This window comes from Peromyscus maniculatus, chromosome 5 (assembly GCF_049852395.1).
Source record: "Peromyscus maniculatus bairdii isolate BWxNUB_F1_BW_parent chromosome 5, HU_Pman_BW_mat_3.1, whole genome shotgun sequence".
Lineage (NCBI taxonomy): Eukaryota > Metazoa > Chordata > Mammalia > Rodentia > Cricetidae > Peromyscus > Peromyscus maniculatus.
In genome coordinates this window covers 56,570,571-56,588,256 of record NC_134856.1, presented here as the reverse complement: position 1 = coordinate 56,588,256, position 17,686 = coordinate 56,570,571, and the positions used below count along the sequence as shown (strand labels likewise).

Below are 17,686 nucleotides of genomic sequence, written 5' to 3'. Positions count from 1 at the left end.
CAGAACTTAGTCTTTGTTCAGTATGAGTCATTCTGTGTCCAGGGAGTGGGAGACACTGCTGATCTTTACTGTACACTGATCTTTCTTTGATCTTACATTTGGCAGAAAGTGACTACAGCTTACAAAAAAATGATAAAATGAGCATGGAACTTGATCTATAGACCAGGATGGCCTCGAACTCACAGAGGTAGTCCTCCCTCTGCCTTCCTAGTGCTGGGATTAAAAGGCATGTGCCACCATCACCTGCCTTCCTTTAGCTCTTAAAAAAAAAAGCTTTCTTTTATGTGTGAGTGCCTGTATGTTTGTGTATGCAGTCCTTGGATGCCCGGTGTCTACATAAGTCACAAGAGCTTGTCAGATCCCCTGGAGCTGGTTACAGGTACAGGTGGTTGTGAGCTGCCTGATATATGGGGTATTGGGAACTGAACTTTGATTTTCTGCAAGGGCAGCAGTGTGGGGTGGAGAGGTGGCTCAGCAGTTAAGAGCATTGGGGGCTCTCTCAAAGGACTGAGGTTTGATTTCCAGCACCCACATGGCAACTCATAACCACCTGTTCCAGGGGATCTGATGCTCTCTTTTGCCTTCTGAGGGTACCAGGCACACATGTGGTGCATACATTCAGGCAAAAGACTCATACACATTACAAAAACGGCTGAGCATGGTGGTATATGACTTTAATGCCAGCATTCAGGAGGCAGAGGCAGGCATGTCTCTGTGAGTTCGAGGCCAGCCTGGTCTACAAAGTGAGTTCTAGGACAGCCAGGGATGGTTCACAGAGAAACCCTGCCTAGAAAAACAAAACAAAAACAAAACCACAAAAACAACAAAATTAGCAGCAAGTTCTCCTAACCAGTTGTGTGTTACCTCTCTCCCTTAGTGAGGTGTTATATGTGAACTGAGGTACACTTCTGATTTGCATAGTAAATCAAATCCCACCTTCAACCTTTGCACTTTTTGTGAGCAGAAGCTTTTTCTCAGGGCAAGTACTTGGCAAAATCATCTCCTGTTAGGCTCCTTCAGGAAGTGGGTAATTTTTGCTGTCTTGTGAAACTCAGTTCATCTTTTTCAATGTTGAGTTCCTTAGCGGTGTGAGATCATTTTATGATATAGGGCCTCCAGTTATCCTGCTTTTAAATTTGCATGCAGCTGTTCAAAGGAAGTTGTTAAAATTTAGAGTTAGATTGAATAGTGCTCTTATGTTGAGAATATGGAAAGGAAAGAGGACATTGGTTTCTGTGCTCTCAAGAGATTTCTTAGAGGTGTGAATATTTTGCTTTTTTCTTTCCTGAGTCTTCTTAGGTTAGTCTCCTTTTCCACTTCCATTTTGTGTGGACATGTGATATCTGTGGCTATCTGTCCTTAAATGGAGTACTTCATTCTTTTCTTAGACTAACATGTATTTACTTTTAATGCACACAAAATTGCTTTCTTGATTGTGTTTTGATGGACCCAAATGCCCTTCAACCCCCTTTCTACAGGCAGGATCTATAGATAGGATTTGAATGTTAGCTACAAGCTATGATCATGTTTAAGTTAATTTGTGAGAATGGAGGTTACATTTGCTACATTTTGTTTTTCTTTTGAGACAGATTTTTAATGTATCAGAGGTTGACTTCAAACTGCTATGAACCTGACTGAGGATGGCCTTGTCTCTATGTCTCTATCTCCTATAGGCATGTTCCACCATACCCAGATTAAGTAGCACTCTGGTTTGGACAGAGTGTTTGTGCGTGTTAGACAAATACTCTTTTTCCTTTTTCTTTTTGATTTTTTTTTTCCCCCAGACAAGATTTCTCTGTGTAGCCCTGCCTGCCCTGGAACTCCGATCTGTAGACCAGAGATCTGTCTGCCTCTGTCTCCTGAGTGCTGGGATTAAAGTCCTGAACTACCACCTGGCTAGGTGAATACTCCCCACCCCCCACCCCCCTTTTTGTTTTTTTGAGACAGGTTTTCTTTGTGTAGCTTTGGAGCCTGTTCTGGAACTCTGTAGACCAGGCTGGCCTCAAACTCACAGAGATCAGAGATTCACCTGGCTCTGCTTCCCAAGTGCTGGGATTAAAGGCACATGCCACCACCGCCTGGCGCAAGTACTCTTTTAACAGCTGAGCTACATGCCAACTCTTTGCATCTACTTCTTTTTTCTTTCTTTTTTTTTAATTTTTTTTTTTCATTTTTTTTTTTTTTTTTTTTTTTTAATTTAAACAAGGACAAGGGACTAGCATTCTCAGAGACAGCAGTGCCCAGCTAGTTCAGACAGTCCCCCTCCTTTGGCTGACCAGGTCCAGATTTCTAGTGATCTTTGCAAGGTCTCTATGATCATCCCATTCTGTCTTGAGAAATTCAAGACATATCACAAATGTGGAACATATACGACTGGACAGCTTCACTGGACATCATCATCAAAGATATCTTCAAAATCATTAAAAAAGTCCGCATGAACTGTCTTTTCATTGGCTGCCAAGTCCATCAAGAGGCCAGTGCTCCCTCCAGCCTCATCCAGGTCCTTGTAGGGCCCCATGCCCTCTTGGAACATCTCATCCACACTGGCTTCATCTTGGGGCTTCGGCATTGTACTCCACATCTACTTCTTAAAATGTTCCTGAGACAGTTATGGCTACAATGTTCTCTCTCTCTCTCTCTCTCTCTCTCTCTCTCTCTCTCTCTCTCTCTCTCTCTCTCTCTCTCTCTCTCAAGCAGCTACTGGAGTGTTTGGTATATAAGTGCTAAATGGTAATGTTTTGTGTTTCTAAATCAACTACTAGAGTGATTGAGCTATAAGTGTTCAATGGTAATTAATGTTTAAGTATTCCTTTCTGTTTTGTTGACAATTTTGATGTCTGGTTACTGTTAATTTTTCCCTCATCATATTTTTTCTTCCAGTCCTTCTAGTATTATTGAAGTTATACTTACATGTATATTTGGTAAATTTTGGCTTTTTTATAATTCACAATAAAGAGTGAATACAAGCTAGGTATGGTAGCTTTAATCCTAGCACTTGGGAGGCAGAGGTAGGTAGATCTGATCTCTGTGAGTTCAAGATCAGTCTTGTCTTCATGAGTTCCAGCATACCCATGGCTACATAGAGAGACCCCATCTCAAAAAACAAACAGAAAAGAATGAATACTATCCCCCCCTCCCTGATTTTCCTTTGATCTCTTCACAGTTGTCCCCTTTGATCTTGTGGGTTTTTTAAAAAAAATTATTTATTTATTTTTTGGTTTTTCGAGACAGGTTTTCTCCATGTAGTTTTGGTGCCTGTCCTGAACTCACTCTGTAGACCAGGCTGACCTTGAACTCAAAGAGATCCTCCTGGCTCTGCCTCCCCAGTGCTGGGACCAAAGGCGTGCGCCACCACCGCCCAGCCCTGTTTTTTTTTTTTTTTTTTTTTATCTCTCAGTTTCAGTCTGTCATGGTAGGGAAGGTATGGCAGAGCAGAGTAGCTTACTTTATGGTGTACAGGAAGTAGAAAATGAGGAAGGAGGAAGAGGGAGCAAGACTCTTTCTGCCTGCTTGTCTGCTCCAGTGGACTGACATTCTACCTTTTCCTTTCTATTCCACTCAAACCCCCAGCCTTTGAGATGATGCTGCCCATATCCAGGGTGGGGGTTTCTCCTCTAATTATTTTTTTCTGGAAACATCCTCATAGACACACCCAGAAGTACACTCTAATCTAGTTGCTACTTAGTTCAGTCAAATTGACAATTATCAAAATGAACTAAGATATATAAATAAAACTTTATCCATTATCTTTTCCATTGTAGTTCCTGTCTATTTAGAGTTCCATTTTTTTGCATCTCTGGGCCACTTGTGATGAAGAAATTTTGTATTAGGCCATACATTCAATATACAAACATCAATAAAGGCTGATGAACAAAAAAAAAAAAAGAGGCCTTTACAATTTTTGTGATATCTGCCACTACAGAAAAGCAAAAACATGTCTCACATAACAATCTAGGTGATACCCTGTTAGGAAAGTATTATTTTTTTTGTTTTGTTTTGTTTTGTTTTTCGAGACAGGGTTTCTCTGTGTAGCTTTGCACCTTTCCTGGAACTCGCTTTGGAGACCAGGCTGGCCTCGAACTCACAGAGATCCGCCTGCCTCTGCCTCCCGAGTGCTGGGATTAAAGGCGTGCACCACCACCACCACCGCCCGGCTAGGAAAGTCATTTTAATATTATTGAACAGCTTCCAAGTTTGATCAGTAGTAAAGAAAATGAATATGGACTGGAGGGATGACTCAGTGGCTAGGAGGACTAACTGCTTTTTCAGGGGATCTGGGTTCAGTTCCCAGCAGCCACATGGGTGTTCATAATCATCTATAACTCCACTTTTAGGGGATCCAGCAAAGTCTAATGGCCTCCACATACATGGCAAAATGCGAGTATACATAAAAATAAATAAACTGGGGGCTGGGAGATGGCTCAGCATTTAAGAACACTTGCTGTTCCTCTAGATGATCCTAGTGTGGTTCCCAGCACCCATCTCAGTTGGCTCACAGCTGTCAATCTCCAGCTCTGGTTGTTGGATGTCTCTGGCCTCTTTGGACACCTCACTCAGTGTGTACGTATTCACATGCAGATAACATACACCTGTATGCAATTAAAATATTAAAAATAAATTTAAAAAATGAGGTATGAGTGTTTTGTCTGCATGTATGTCTGTGTACTTCTGTGCTTGATGCCCAGAGAGGCCAGAAGAGGATTCCCTGTGACTGGTATTACCGATGGTTGTTGGGTGTTGGGAGTGAAATCAGGATCCTCTGGAGGAGCAGTGAGTGCTCTTAACCACTGAGCCATCTATTCAGCTTATAAAAACAAATCCTTCAAATTAAAAAAAAAGTATCAAGTAATAAGACTTGATTCTTTTTAAACATAAAACTAGTGGGCTATTTTGACATTTGTATTTGATAAATTAGTGTGTTTCTGGTTTGATGGAAGTAGTTGCAGTTGCAATTCTGTGAGTTAATAATCTTATCAAATGTTTTGGTTATAATTTTACTCTGTTTCTTCTTGAAATGTAGATGTTTCCAGAAATCTGACATGAGTAAAGCATGATTACAAAGTGGAGGGTATTGAGTTTTTTTAAAAGGCAAGGTCTCATTTTGTAGCACTCTATGGTCTAGAATTCATGTGCAGCTGAAGCTGGCGTGGAATTCACGGTCTTCCTACCTCAGCCTCCTAGGCTTGAGAGTAGAAGTAAGTGCCACACCTGGCTCTTGCTGCTTCCTTTTATCCTACTGAATTTATGCCAATGTATTGTGTACTAGTTCTCTTTGCCCCTTCTGTGATTGCCATATTGGTATTTGAAACAGTGAATAATGACTATTGAAGAGTCGTCTTTCCCTGGATGATCTGATGTATTAGGTCTGAGTCATGTGCTCACAGGACATTGAGAAGAGGGATTTTTTTCTTTCAGTGGTGTAGTACTAGCAGAGCAGGTTTTGTCTACAGGTTAGGACAGAGGTCCTTGTGGTTGGAAGTAGGCCTGGGACTTGTGTGAACAGGAGGTGTATCTGAGAAGTTACAGATCTAATATCTTGTTAACAAATGTTTATTGACTTATGTTCTATATCATGTGGCATTTGGTATTGAGATTGGGGAATTCATACCAGTTTGATTCATCATCATTTGTTGATAGACTTTTTAGGGTTTTATGGAAACTCAGACTTTCTATCTCTATCTCTCTGAAATTTCATTACTTTTTCTTAGAATTTTCCCTCATCCCATTTTCAAGATCTCTGAAAAGAACCAGAAGAGTGAGCCGTTTAGGCTTTGCTGCAGCTCTTTAGCTCTGCTCTTGTTGCAGGAAATAAGCACAGATGTGCTAAATGAGCCTGATACCTGCCAGTCAAGTTTTGTTGCCACTGAAATTACAGTTTTGGAGCTGGGGATAAGGCTTAGTAGTGTGGTTGTCTATCATCTGTGAAACCCTGGGCTTGCTCTCCAACATCACATAAAATGGGTGTGTGGTAGTGTGCATCTGTAATACTAGTCCTTGGAAGGTAGAGACAGGAGGATCAGAAGTCCAAGGGCACCCCTATTTGCATATCGAATCTGAGACCAGCATGGGCTACAGGAGAACTTGTCTCAAAGGGGGTCAGGGATTTAATGTAATTTTTACCTGCCAGAAAACCCCAGACAGGGTTTTCTGTACAGCTCTGGCCATCTTGGAAGTTGCTCTGTAGACTAGGCTGACCTCAAACTCACAGTGATCCACCTGTCTTTCTGCCTCCTGGATAAAGGCCCATGCCACCACTCCCGGCTACAAAATACTATTTTATTAATTTAAAATTTCTTTAATCTGTATGTTGTTTTGCTCACAGGTATATATGTGTGCCACATGTGTGCCTGGTGCCCTTAGAGGTCAGAAGAAGGTGTGGAACTGGAGTTATAAACAGTTGTGAGCTGTCATGCAACTACTGGGAGTTGAAGCCAGGTCCTCTGGAAGAGCAGCCAGTGCTCTTAATCATTGAGCCATCTCTGTAGCCTTACAAAATGTTTTTGTTTTCATTTAAGATAAAGATGCAAATTTCTTCTTAGCAGACTCATTCTCTCTCTCTCTCATTCTCTCTCTCTCTCTCTCTCTCTCTCTCTCTCTCTCTCTCTCTCTCTCTCACACACACACACACACACACACACACACACACACACACACACACACACACACTTGGCCTTAAGGAACCAAGATTTCATACCCTTGTCATATTGGTGAAACTGGAATGACCTGGATTCACTGAATGTTTGTCCCTAAAACTTTGTGGTAGCTTTGTGCCAGTTGTGACTATGCTTTTCTATTCTTTTCAGAACATGTTCTCACTGTGGAGCACTTGCTAGCCTGAAACTCACTATGTAACCAAGGCTTGCCTTAAAACTTGTGATTTCCCTGTCCCTTCAACAAATCCTACCTTCGTGTGCCACAACTGGCGTTCTTCTTTATCATGTTTAGTTTGGGATACAGTTTCTTCACATTTGTGTTATTTGTCCATTTGATATTCACATTTTGTTATTTAGTGGCCCAAATCTGGTCATCTCCAGGTTTCTACTGTCATCTTGTTTCCACCTATTGCCACACACAGATTCTTTAAAAAAAAAAAAAAAAAAAAAAAATAATCTTTTTGTTGCTCCTGAGATGTGTTTGGTAAGAGGAATAGTGTTCCTCCCCTCTTCTCTGGCTTGTAAACAAAATTGCAGCTGAATAGGAAGCATTTTCACCTTAGAGTTTTGATTTGTATAGAAGAAAGTTATTTTTCCTTAAGTGGAAAGCCATGGGAACATGAAACATAGTACTTATCCTGATGTGTATTAAAGTTAGCTCAAAGTCACTTACAAATAAAAATGTTCTCAGAATTACTAAGTATATTGAGATGGAGTATTTATGATAATTGAGCCAGTGCTGGCTAGTTAGGGAACTTGTAAAATACTGCTTGTGACAAACAGAAGTCTACTTGCCTATGTGCTGAGGCAGCCTTGTTGCAGTGTGCTCCATGAGTGCATTACACACGAGTGAGGAGGGAAGTTAATAGAAAGGTAATAAGGCTCAAATAAAAGCCAAGAGTTTGAAATTGTCTCCTAATGGAAATGGCCATAGCAGTTGGTTCTAGAAGAGGCTTATTTGCTTTCTTGTTTCACCTTGGCATGGTTGTCAGGTCTTGAACTGGGATTACAAGTGTGCTTCACCATACCTACTTTATTACTTAGAGTGTCTTGCATTTGAAGATTGTCCAGGTTGTTCAAACTTAGGGTAGATGAGATAGATCACAGGCAGGTTCTATTACTCAGTCTTGAGAGATTTTCTTTTGTTGTTTTTTTGATAGTGCTGTAAAGTAAACCTAGGACCTAAGGAATACTAGTTAGTTTTGTTTGTTTGTTTTGTTTTTGTTTTGAGACAGGGTTTCTCTGTGTAGACCAGGCTGGCCTTGAACTCACAGTGATACTCCTGTCTCTGCCTCCCAGTACTGGCATTACAGGTGTGGGCCACCACGCCTGGCCCTAGTTAGGTGTTTTACCACTGAATTATATAGCTCTAGTCCTTGAAAGAGAAGTTTGGAATTGGAAAGAGTGTAAAAGATAAGCTTCTGCTAAAGTTATGTCAGTACATATTTATGAGAATAGTTTACAAACTTTTTTTTTGGAGTTATTGAATAAAACAGAAAAAAGTATATTTGTATTTGATATAATTCTTGTGTTAAACTCCTTCCCCCTCCAATCTCACTGCAGATCTGCCTGCCTCTGCCAGGATCAAAGGTATGCACCAATACATCTGATTACTTGTGTGACTTTTTTTTTTAATTTAGCATAGTTCCTTTATTGAATCTTTGGAAATTTCACATCATGAGCTCTAATTCTGATTACCTCCCAGTCCCTCCATATCCTCTCACCCTTGCTGTGCCCCCCAAAATAAAATAAAATAAAACCATCAAAACAAGCAAACAAACAAAAAAGAAAAACAAAAAGAATAGCAAATAACCCCCTCAACAAAACAGCCAAACAAAAAACCTTTGCTCTCAATCTTTCCCACCTCCCCAATACTTTTCATTGGCTCTGGTGGCATTGGGAGGTGCAGTGTGTCACACATTGTACTCTTTTTTTCCAGTCAGCTTTACTTGGCAAATGCTCATTGCAGTGAGTCTGGTTGGGCTGGAGAGATGACTCAATAGTTAAAAGGCTAGGCTCACAACCAAAAATACAAGACTTATGTAAGTCTTAAAAAAATGGATTGCCTGGCTGGGCAGTGGTGGTGCATGCTTTTAATTCAAGTTTAATCCTGGTTGAGAGGCAGAGGCAGGCGGATCTCCAAGTTTGAGGCAAGCCTGGTCTACAAAGTGAGTTTCAGGAACTTAGATCAGTCTACCTCTGCCTCCCGAGTGCTGGGATCAAAGGCATGCACCACCATTGCCTGGCTCAAACCCTTTTTTTAAAAATATTTCTCAAGTATACTCTGGTGATGAATGTCTTCAGCTTTTGTTTGTTTCAGAATGTGTTTGTTTCTCTTTGCTTTGAAAAAAACTTGGCTTGTTTTTGTGGTGTATGTATAAATATTTCATTGTGAACATGTGTGTATGTGTGGAGGTTAGAGATTTTCCTCTATCATTCTCCTTAGTTTTTGAGACAAGGTCTCTTATTGAAGATTACTTGGCTAGCAAGCATCTGGGATTCTCCTGTTTTTGCTTCTTCAGCCACACCGGGCTTTTTTATAAGGGTGTTGTATTCAGGAACGCATGCCTGTGTGGAAAGCACTTATTACTGATTGAGCCACTTCTCCAGCCCTGCATTTTTTATTTTAAATTAAAATTTATTTTTTATTATTAGTGTTTGTATATGCATTCAAACATGTGGAGGTCAGAGGAGTTGATTTTCTACTCCTACCATTTGTGAGTTCTGGGGTTTAGGCTCATATCCCAGCCACTTTTGCCAGCTGAGCTATCTTTCTGCCTTCTTCTCTTTGTGTGTGTGAGAGCGTAGGCTCACATGCTGCTGTGGGACACAAGTGCTGTGCTTTGTGTGGGGATTAAAGGACAACTGTCAATTCTTAGGTTGATTCTTCTAACATGTTAAGACAAATTTCATTATTTATGTGAACGGGCTGGGTGAGCTTCCAGGCTTCTGCTGATATTAGTTCCACCACTCATCTTGAAGTAGGTGTGACAGGATCACAGAAGGGAGCCAACATATCAGAGTTCTGGGCTGAGGGGATCAGTCAGGTCATCAGAGTCAAATGGCACAAAGTTTTACCCACAGAGCCATCTTGCTGGCTCGCTTCTTTCATTTTTGAATGAAAGCTTTTAATGAAAAATGTCACATCATGACAGATAATAAATTTAATTCTCTTGGATTAGTCACTTTGCATTTTTCAATTCTATTCTCTTTCTCATGTGGTTAGCATTACTTTTCCTATCTATGATTGCATTGATAAGATTTCCCCTGAACTTCAGTAGTATAGAAAGTTACTCCTCTATAAGATAAATGTTAACATTTTAAAATAGGCCCCTAAACTCCCCTTTCTCTCATCACCTCTCACTTTCATTTTCCTTCTGGGGACTAATCCTAGGGCCCTGCTAGGCAAAGCGCTCTACTATTGACATACATCTTCTGTGTTTTTTCAAGTTTTCATTTTAAGGCAGGGTTTCATCTGTAAGCTGCCTATACTGGCCTTGAGTTTACTGTGGAGTTCCAAAAGGCCTTGAATTTGTAATTATCCTCATCAGTAGTTGAATTATAGGCCTGTGCCGTCAGGTCTGGCTGCTCTTGTTTATTAAAAGAATTTTTATGATCTTTCTCTTTTGTAGATTGCATCTAATAATTTGTATGGGGGCTGGAGAGATGACTCAGTGGTTAAGAGCACTTGTTCTTCTTCCGGAAGACCCCCGTGTTCAGTATCCAGCCTTCTACATTGTGGCTGACAGTGATCTGGAATTCTAGTTCCAGGGGACCTAACACCTTTTCTGTGCACTACCCACACACATGCTACACATATGTACATGGATCATAAACACAAAACAAATAAATAGATAAACCTAAAAAAATTTAAAAATTATAGACTGTTTAAATGGTCACAAAGCACAGTAAAGCTGTTTGCTGTCCTCTTCTCTTTGTTTTTGTAGGTCTGCCATCTTCAGGTGTTTAACATTTTTTCTTTTTGTTTCTTTCTTTTTTTTTTTTTTTGTTAGTTTGTTTTTTGTTTTTATTGTTGACATTGGGTCTTGAGTATTCCATGCTGGCCTCAAACTTGGCTATATTGCTGAGGATGACCTTGAACTTTTGATTTCTCTGTGTAATAGCCCTAGCTGTCCTAGAATTTTCTATGTAGAGCAGGCCGGCCTCAAACTCAGAGATCCACCTGCCTCTGCCTTTTGTGGTGAGTGCTGGAATTAAAGTTATGCACTACCGCCAGGCCAGAGTTATTTGTTTAATTAAAAATAACTTCATAAATGCTGATAGACTTACCCCAGAATATTTATAAAAGTTTAGGCTTGAAAGGGATAATATAAGTGGCTTTTGGATGAGTTTCTTAGGTATTTGGACTTTAAATAGTTAAAAGTGAAGCCGGGCGGTGGTGGCGCACGCCTTTAATCCCAGCACTCGGGAGGCAGAGCCAGGTGGATCTTTGTGAGTTCGAGGCCAGCCTGGGCTACCAAGTGAGTCCCAGGAAAGGCACAAAACTACACAGAGAAACCCTGTCTCGAAAAACCAAAAAAAAAAAAAAAGTTAAATAGTTAAAAGTGTTATCGTGTATCTCCTCTGTCAGGCAGTGGTCATATGCTTTTAATGCTGGCACTCAGGAGGCAGAGACTGGCAGATCTCTGTGAATTTGAGGCCATCCTGGTCTACAGAGCAAATTCCAGGACAGCTAGGGTGGTTACACAGAGAAACCCTGTCTCAAAAACAAAAACAAACAAACAACAACAACAAAAAAGTGATTTGTGGCATATCTTGTAGGTAGATGCTGTGATTTCCAGAGTTACCAAGGTAGCTAGTTAGCTGAATTAGGATGGGCCATCTTCTCTGTTTGAGATTCTCAGTCTGGGTATAGAGGCGAAGAGGACGCAAAGGATAAAGTGAGAATTACTTCATTTATTGTTTGGAGGGGTTTGTGACATATATTACAAATACATGGGCATTTAAAATCTCAGGATGTTCCTCAGTGAAATGTCTCTCATTAGCTTAAAAATAGTCACGTGGCACTTGGCAGTGGTGGCGCACACCTTTAGTTCCAGCACTTGGGAAGCAGAGGCAGGCAGATCTCTTTGACTTCTCGGCTAGCCTGGTCTACAAAGTGAGTTCCAGGACAGCTTGGGCTGTTACACAGAGAAACCCAGTCTCAAAAAACAAAAACAAACAAAAATCATGTGGCCATACTTGAGCAGGGACCCCATAGAGAGTACAAGACAGTGAGAATCGGAGCTGTGAACCAGGGGTTTTGCCTTGTGAAGTGTGGTCCTGCCTGTCTACTTCTGAACATGTCAGTCACTTGCCCTCTATTTCAATTTCATGACTAGATAAGCCCATAGGTCTACTACTGAGGATCAGAGGTATATATCAATCTGCAGTGATTGAAACGTAAATGTATTCTAACTGTAGAAGAATGAAATGTGTTTGTATTTATATGGATAATCTGTAAATCTGCATATGAGTGTAATGAATGTGTCTATATGTAAATTTGTGCATGTGTAATAAACTTGTGTATATATAATATACACGGATGAATTAATGTATCTATGGCTAATACCTGTATTGATAACATGTGTAATGTAAAATATGTATATCATTTAAAATAATAAAATTTAAGAGAGCTTTGTTTTTACTAGCTCCCTTTTTGCTGTGTTTTTGTCATTAGTATGTCCATTGTCTTGGTTTTCCTTTTCATTTTACAATTGCAAAGTTTATGATGATTGGTAACTGCTAATGAGACTTAAATAAGATGGTGATAGAAAAATGAGGGATGGACAGGTGGCACCTTAAGTCTGGGGTATGCAGTTTTGCTGTGTGCTCAATGGAAGCAGAGGCCTCTAGCCGTCTAAGCTGTACTCGTGCCTGCTTCCAAAATTATTTCTTGGCATGTGTAAATCTTTTTTGGGTTTAAATGTTACAAAAATATACATGCATTTGCATGCCTGATTTTAATAATGCCCACTTGAAGATTATTTAGAAGGTAGTTTTCTCTTCAGGGTTTATGTAAGATTTCCTCCTTTCTTCTTTTCACCCTTTCGGAGCTTAGGGCCTTGTGCTCGCTAGACACCCTACCAATAAGCCACATTCTGAGCCCAGCTTAGGTTAAAAAAAAAATTACACTTTTGAGAGTTTTAATTATGTGTGGTAAGGTCAAGTTAAAAAATAGGTAATGGACTGGGTAGTGGTGGCACATACCTTTATTTAATCCCAGCATTTGGGAGGGAGAGGCAGGTGGGTCTCTGAGTTCAAGGCCAGCCTGGTCTACAGAATGAGTTCCAGGATAGCCAGGACTATTACACAGAGAAACCTATCTCAAAAACAGATAAAAACAAAACAAAGAACAAACAAAAAGATAATGGAGCAGGTCAGAGGATTGAGAGTTTAAAGCTAGTCTGGACTATATTGAGAGATCTTATTAAAAAACAGGGTGGTGGTGGTGCACACCTTTTATCCCAGCACTGGGGAGGCAGAGCCAGGTGGATCTCGGTGAGTTTGAGGCTAGCCTGGTCTACAGAGCTAGATCTAGGACAGGCACCAAATCTACACACAAACTTTGTCTTGAAACAAACAAACAAACAAAAAGACACCCCCCCAAAAAAAGGGAGGGGCGGGAAATATGATTGAGACTTGCATTCAAATACTGTAGTTGGTCTGTTTACGATAATTTTTTTTATGATGATGTCTTGGTATGTTGTATCCCAGGCTGGTCTTCAACCTCCATACTGAAGTAATTCTCATGATTCTGCCCCCTGCCCCCTTAAAATTTTTCTATCATTTTTATGTGTATAAGCATTTTACCTGCATGTATATATGTGTACCACATATGTGCAATGCCTGTGGTGGTCAGAAGAGGGCAATGGAACCTCTGACACTGGAGTTACAGATAGTTGGGAGATACTATATGAATGCTGTGAATTGAACTCAGGTCCTCATAGAACACCAGGTGCTTTAGTCATTGAGCCATCTCTCCAGCCCAGTGGCACATCTTCTTGATACTGACTCTATTGGCACATGCCACCATGCCTAGTACACCAAGACATTGAATCTACCAACATGACAGGAACTGAAGCAAGTACAAGGGAGCCCTTCTGGTGTACTGGCATGAGTATGGTTTGAATTGTCCTTTTAGTTCAGGTTTAGAAGAAAGTGGCTCACCTCACTCTTGCATTGTATATGCCAGTCTGTTTGTTGGTTTTATTTTTATTTTTTGTATAAATGTTTTTCACCTGCACAGGCAGTGGTGCTAAGAATAGAGTGGATTAGCATAGGAGTCTGTTCTTGCTGTGGTATAAGAGTAAGGATCAAGAGTAAGGATCAGCTGTTTATTCTTCCTTCAGTGCTAGAATATGCTTTGAATCCTTCTGAGATCACAAAGATGGTCTGTCCTGGGGAAGGGTATATGAGCGAATTCTCCCTATATTTGTAGAGCTGAATTGTAGGTCTTGTAAAGTGTGTGTGTGTGTGTGTGTGTGTGTGTGTGTAAGTGTGTATAAGTGTGTGTAAGTGTGTATAAGTGTGTGTAAGTGTGTGTAACAGACATAATTTGTATAAGGATTGTGACCATGTGTAAGTAGTGCCATTCCCTGATGACTATTCAATGAAGTATTCAAATATATGAGCCTATGGGGGCCATTCCCCAGCCAGGGTTTCTCTTTGTAACAGCTCTGGCTGTCCTGGAACTCATTATCTAGACCAGGCTGGCCTCAAACTCAACAGAGATCTGCCTGCTTCTGCCTCCACTGTTTCTCCACCACACAGTGGTGTGTGCCACCACTGCCCAGCATATGGGGGCCATTCTTACTTAAACTGCTACACCTTAGCCAACTTAGAAGTTGCCATGTAGATCAGATTGGCTTACAGAAATCCACTTGCCTTTGCTTCCTGAGTGCTGAGATTAAAGTTGTACAGCACCATGCTTGGGTGAGTTGTTATGTTATGTCTTGTGAACAGTGTTAATGTTCTCATTCCTGTGTTTGGCCGGATTTAGTCATTGTCATTCATGCTAGCATTGATTCAGTTGAATTATGTTATTGGAACTGAATTGATGTCAATTGATGTTAGAAAATGCTTGGAAGAAAATGCTTTTGATTTGGCCTTGAAGCAGATATTTCTTGTGTGAGCAAAAACTGAACAGAAACCACATGACATGTATTCCATTTGAGACAAGTATTTTATCAACTGAGCTACACCCCAAGCCTGGTTGTTTCTGTAGTGGTTAGTTGTCTGAGGTCAGGCCCCTAACGCACTTCCTGAAACAGATTTCATAGCTCATTTCTGTTTGTTAGAGATTCCAGAGGCAGCCCTGCTTACTGACCAGCCCTAAAATGGTTCAGGATAACTGTACATTCCTTGCTGTTGGAGAAGAAATAGTGGGAACATGTGGCAATCGATGAGCTTCTGAATGGGTTTGCTAAAGTCCAGGGGAGGCCAAGGTACAAGCCTCATTGGTTACCAAGCTGCTAATAATACAGACAACTAACATCATCATTTATCCTTTCCTCTAAATAATTTAAATGGCACCTTATAGAACCCAAAGGAAGAATGTAGGTTGTTCTTCTCTCTTCTCAGAAAAGAAATATGGATGAACAGCCACTTACAGTGTTGTCAGTTTGTTGAAAGTATTCATTCACCAGCCTATAGTGTATACATGGAAGCTTGCTTACTTCAGGGATAAAATCTTTTTGTTCATTGCTTTTTTTTGGTTTTTGTTTGTTTTCGAGACAGTTTCTCTGGTAGTTTTGGTGCCTGTCTTGACTCTTGCTCTGTAGACCAGGCTGGCCTCGAACTCAGAAGAGATCCGCCTGGCTCTGCCTCCCGAGTGCTGCGATTAAAGGCATGCGCCATTACCACCCCGCTGTTCATTGCTTTTTTTATGTGGAAGCTTTTAATATAGAATTTTATTTGTTCTGCTTGTAATGGAAAAATTACAGATCAGCACTTAACTGTTTGGGTATTGTTGCCATTTTGTATACAAGCACAAGAATTAATATAGCCATATTCCCTGGCAAAAGAACTGAGTTCTTACCAACTCTTTTCTAGCCATGGTGAGTTTGAGTACCCTAGAATCCACGTGCTTGATCCTTATCTTGGGTGACTCTGACCAGATGTGATGCCTTGTTTTTACATATTTCTCTTCTATGGCAACTTAAGGAAGAAAGAGTCTATTTTGGCTGATGGTTTAATATAGCTTGTAATGTAGCACATTTAGGTCCACAGTTAGGGAGCAAAGAGGAATGAGTGCTGATTTTCACCTTGCTTTCTTTTATTCATTCAGGGGCCCAGATGCATAGTGTATGCTGCTTCCCATATTCAGGGTGGGTCTTCTCTTAGTTAAATCTTTCTTGAAATACGATAAGTGTTTCCATGGTATTCTAAATCTAGTCATGATGACAGTGAAAATTAAACACTACAAGACTCCCCACCCCCACTCCCACCCCTGAGTGCTGGGAATTGAACTCAGGGTCTTTGAATGTGATAGGCAAGCACAATAAATATAGTCTGGGACCAGCTTCTGATATTACTCCGTAGCTGTTTGGTTTTTGCTCCACCCCTCCCATGCTTTTTAATATACCTTGTTATCATAGACTTTTTGCCTTTTTATCTGAAAAAAGTATTCCTAATGCATTCATTGCCTGTAAATCTTGGCTGAAAGGGCTGAACAAGTCTGGTTAAATTTTTTTTTAAATTAATTTATTTATTTTGTATATGGTGTGCCTGTGTGTCAGAAGAGGGCACCAGATCTCACTATTGATGGTTGTGAGCCACCATGTGGTTGCTGGGAATTGAACTCAGGACCTCTGGAAGAGCAACCAGTGCTCTTAACCTTTGAGCCATCTCTCCAGCCCAAGTCTGGTTAAATTTTAAAGGATTGCTTAAAGAACTTTCCATGTTCCGGGTAGTGATGGTGAGTGCTCTTAATCCCAGCACTCGGGAGGCAGAGGCAGGTGGATCTCTGAGTTTGAAGCCAGCCTTGTCTACAGAGTGAGTTCTAGGAAAGCTAGGGCGGTTACACAGAGAAACCTTCTCTTGAAAAACGAAACAAAAAAATTTTTTTCCATGTATGACAGACAGGCAGGTGTGAAGTGGTATTTATGCCTATGTGGTGGAGGTAATAGTTGTTCTGGGGACCAGAGACCCTTTGCCTCTGGGTGCTGATTGATTGGAGAGCATTGGGTACTTTGGTGCATCTGCATTTCTTCGTATTGATTCTGAATAAGTTTAATTTGAGATATTTCCCATTAAAGTTTCTTCCTGTTAAGGGGAAACACTTGTACTTACATTTGTAATGGAGGAGGCAGAAGCAGTATTATAGTGAGACATTTATTCTTAGCTGCACGACTAGGAGAGGAATGGTTAGTTCTGCACTTGCTGTAAGGGTTGGAATTGCAGGATCTGAGTACAGGGTTGGAGGAGGGAGCAAGGTGCAGACTTCCTTTCTGCCAAGGAAGCCCCAGAGCCTTACTGTGATAGTTTCTAATCTGGAATTTCCAGTGGGTGGATGGTGGGCAGAAGAGGGTTAAACTAATAACTAATATCTAACCTTTATGGGACAAGGTTTCCTTTATGAGCCTCTTACAACTTTTTTTATTTTTTAAATTAGTTTTTGTTTGTAAGTATTTTGCTTTTGTGTATGTGTGTATCACATATGTGCCTGGTGCCCTTCCGGGGGCCAGAAGGGGATGTCAGATTCCCTGAAACTGGAGTTAGAGATGTCTGTAACCTCTTATGTGGGTCCTGAAAATTGAACCCAGGTCCTCTGGAGGAGCAGCCAGTGCTCTTAACGACCTCTCCAGCCCTCTTCCACTTGTTTTGGAAATGAATCTTGGATGTGTAAAATAATTTCTGCACTACAGAGTCTAGTTTGTGAAAAATAATTTGTTTTGGCTTAAAACTTAGAAGTATTGAAGACACCGACAGACAAAAGCTATGTCTGGAGAAAACTGGTTACAGAAACATTTTTTCAGGATCAGGTTTAGGAAGAAATTGTGAAAGGATCTCCTGTCAGTCATGACTTTTTT

At 40.6% G+C, this 17,686-nt stretch overlaps 1 protein-coding gene and 1 pseudogene across 5 annotated transcripts in view; one reads left to right on the top strand and one right to left on the bottom strand.

Moving 5' to 3' along the window:
* Nucleotides 1–17,686, top strand: part of Ankrd11 (ankyrin repeat domain containing 11) — a 205,201-nt gene that overhangs the window by 45,356 nt on the left and 142,159 nt on the right. The gene's annotated exons all lie outside the window — the stretch shown is intronic.
* LOC102911513 (COP9 signalosome complex subunit 9 pseudogene) lies at nucleotides 2,357–2,569 on the bottom strand (annotated as a pseudogene).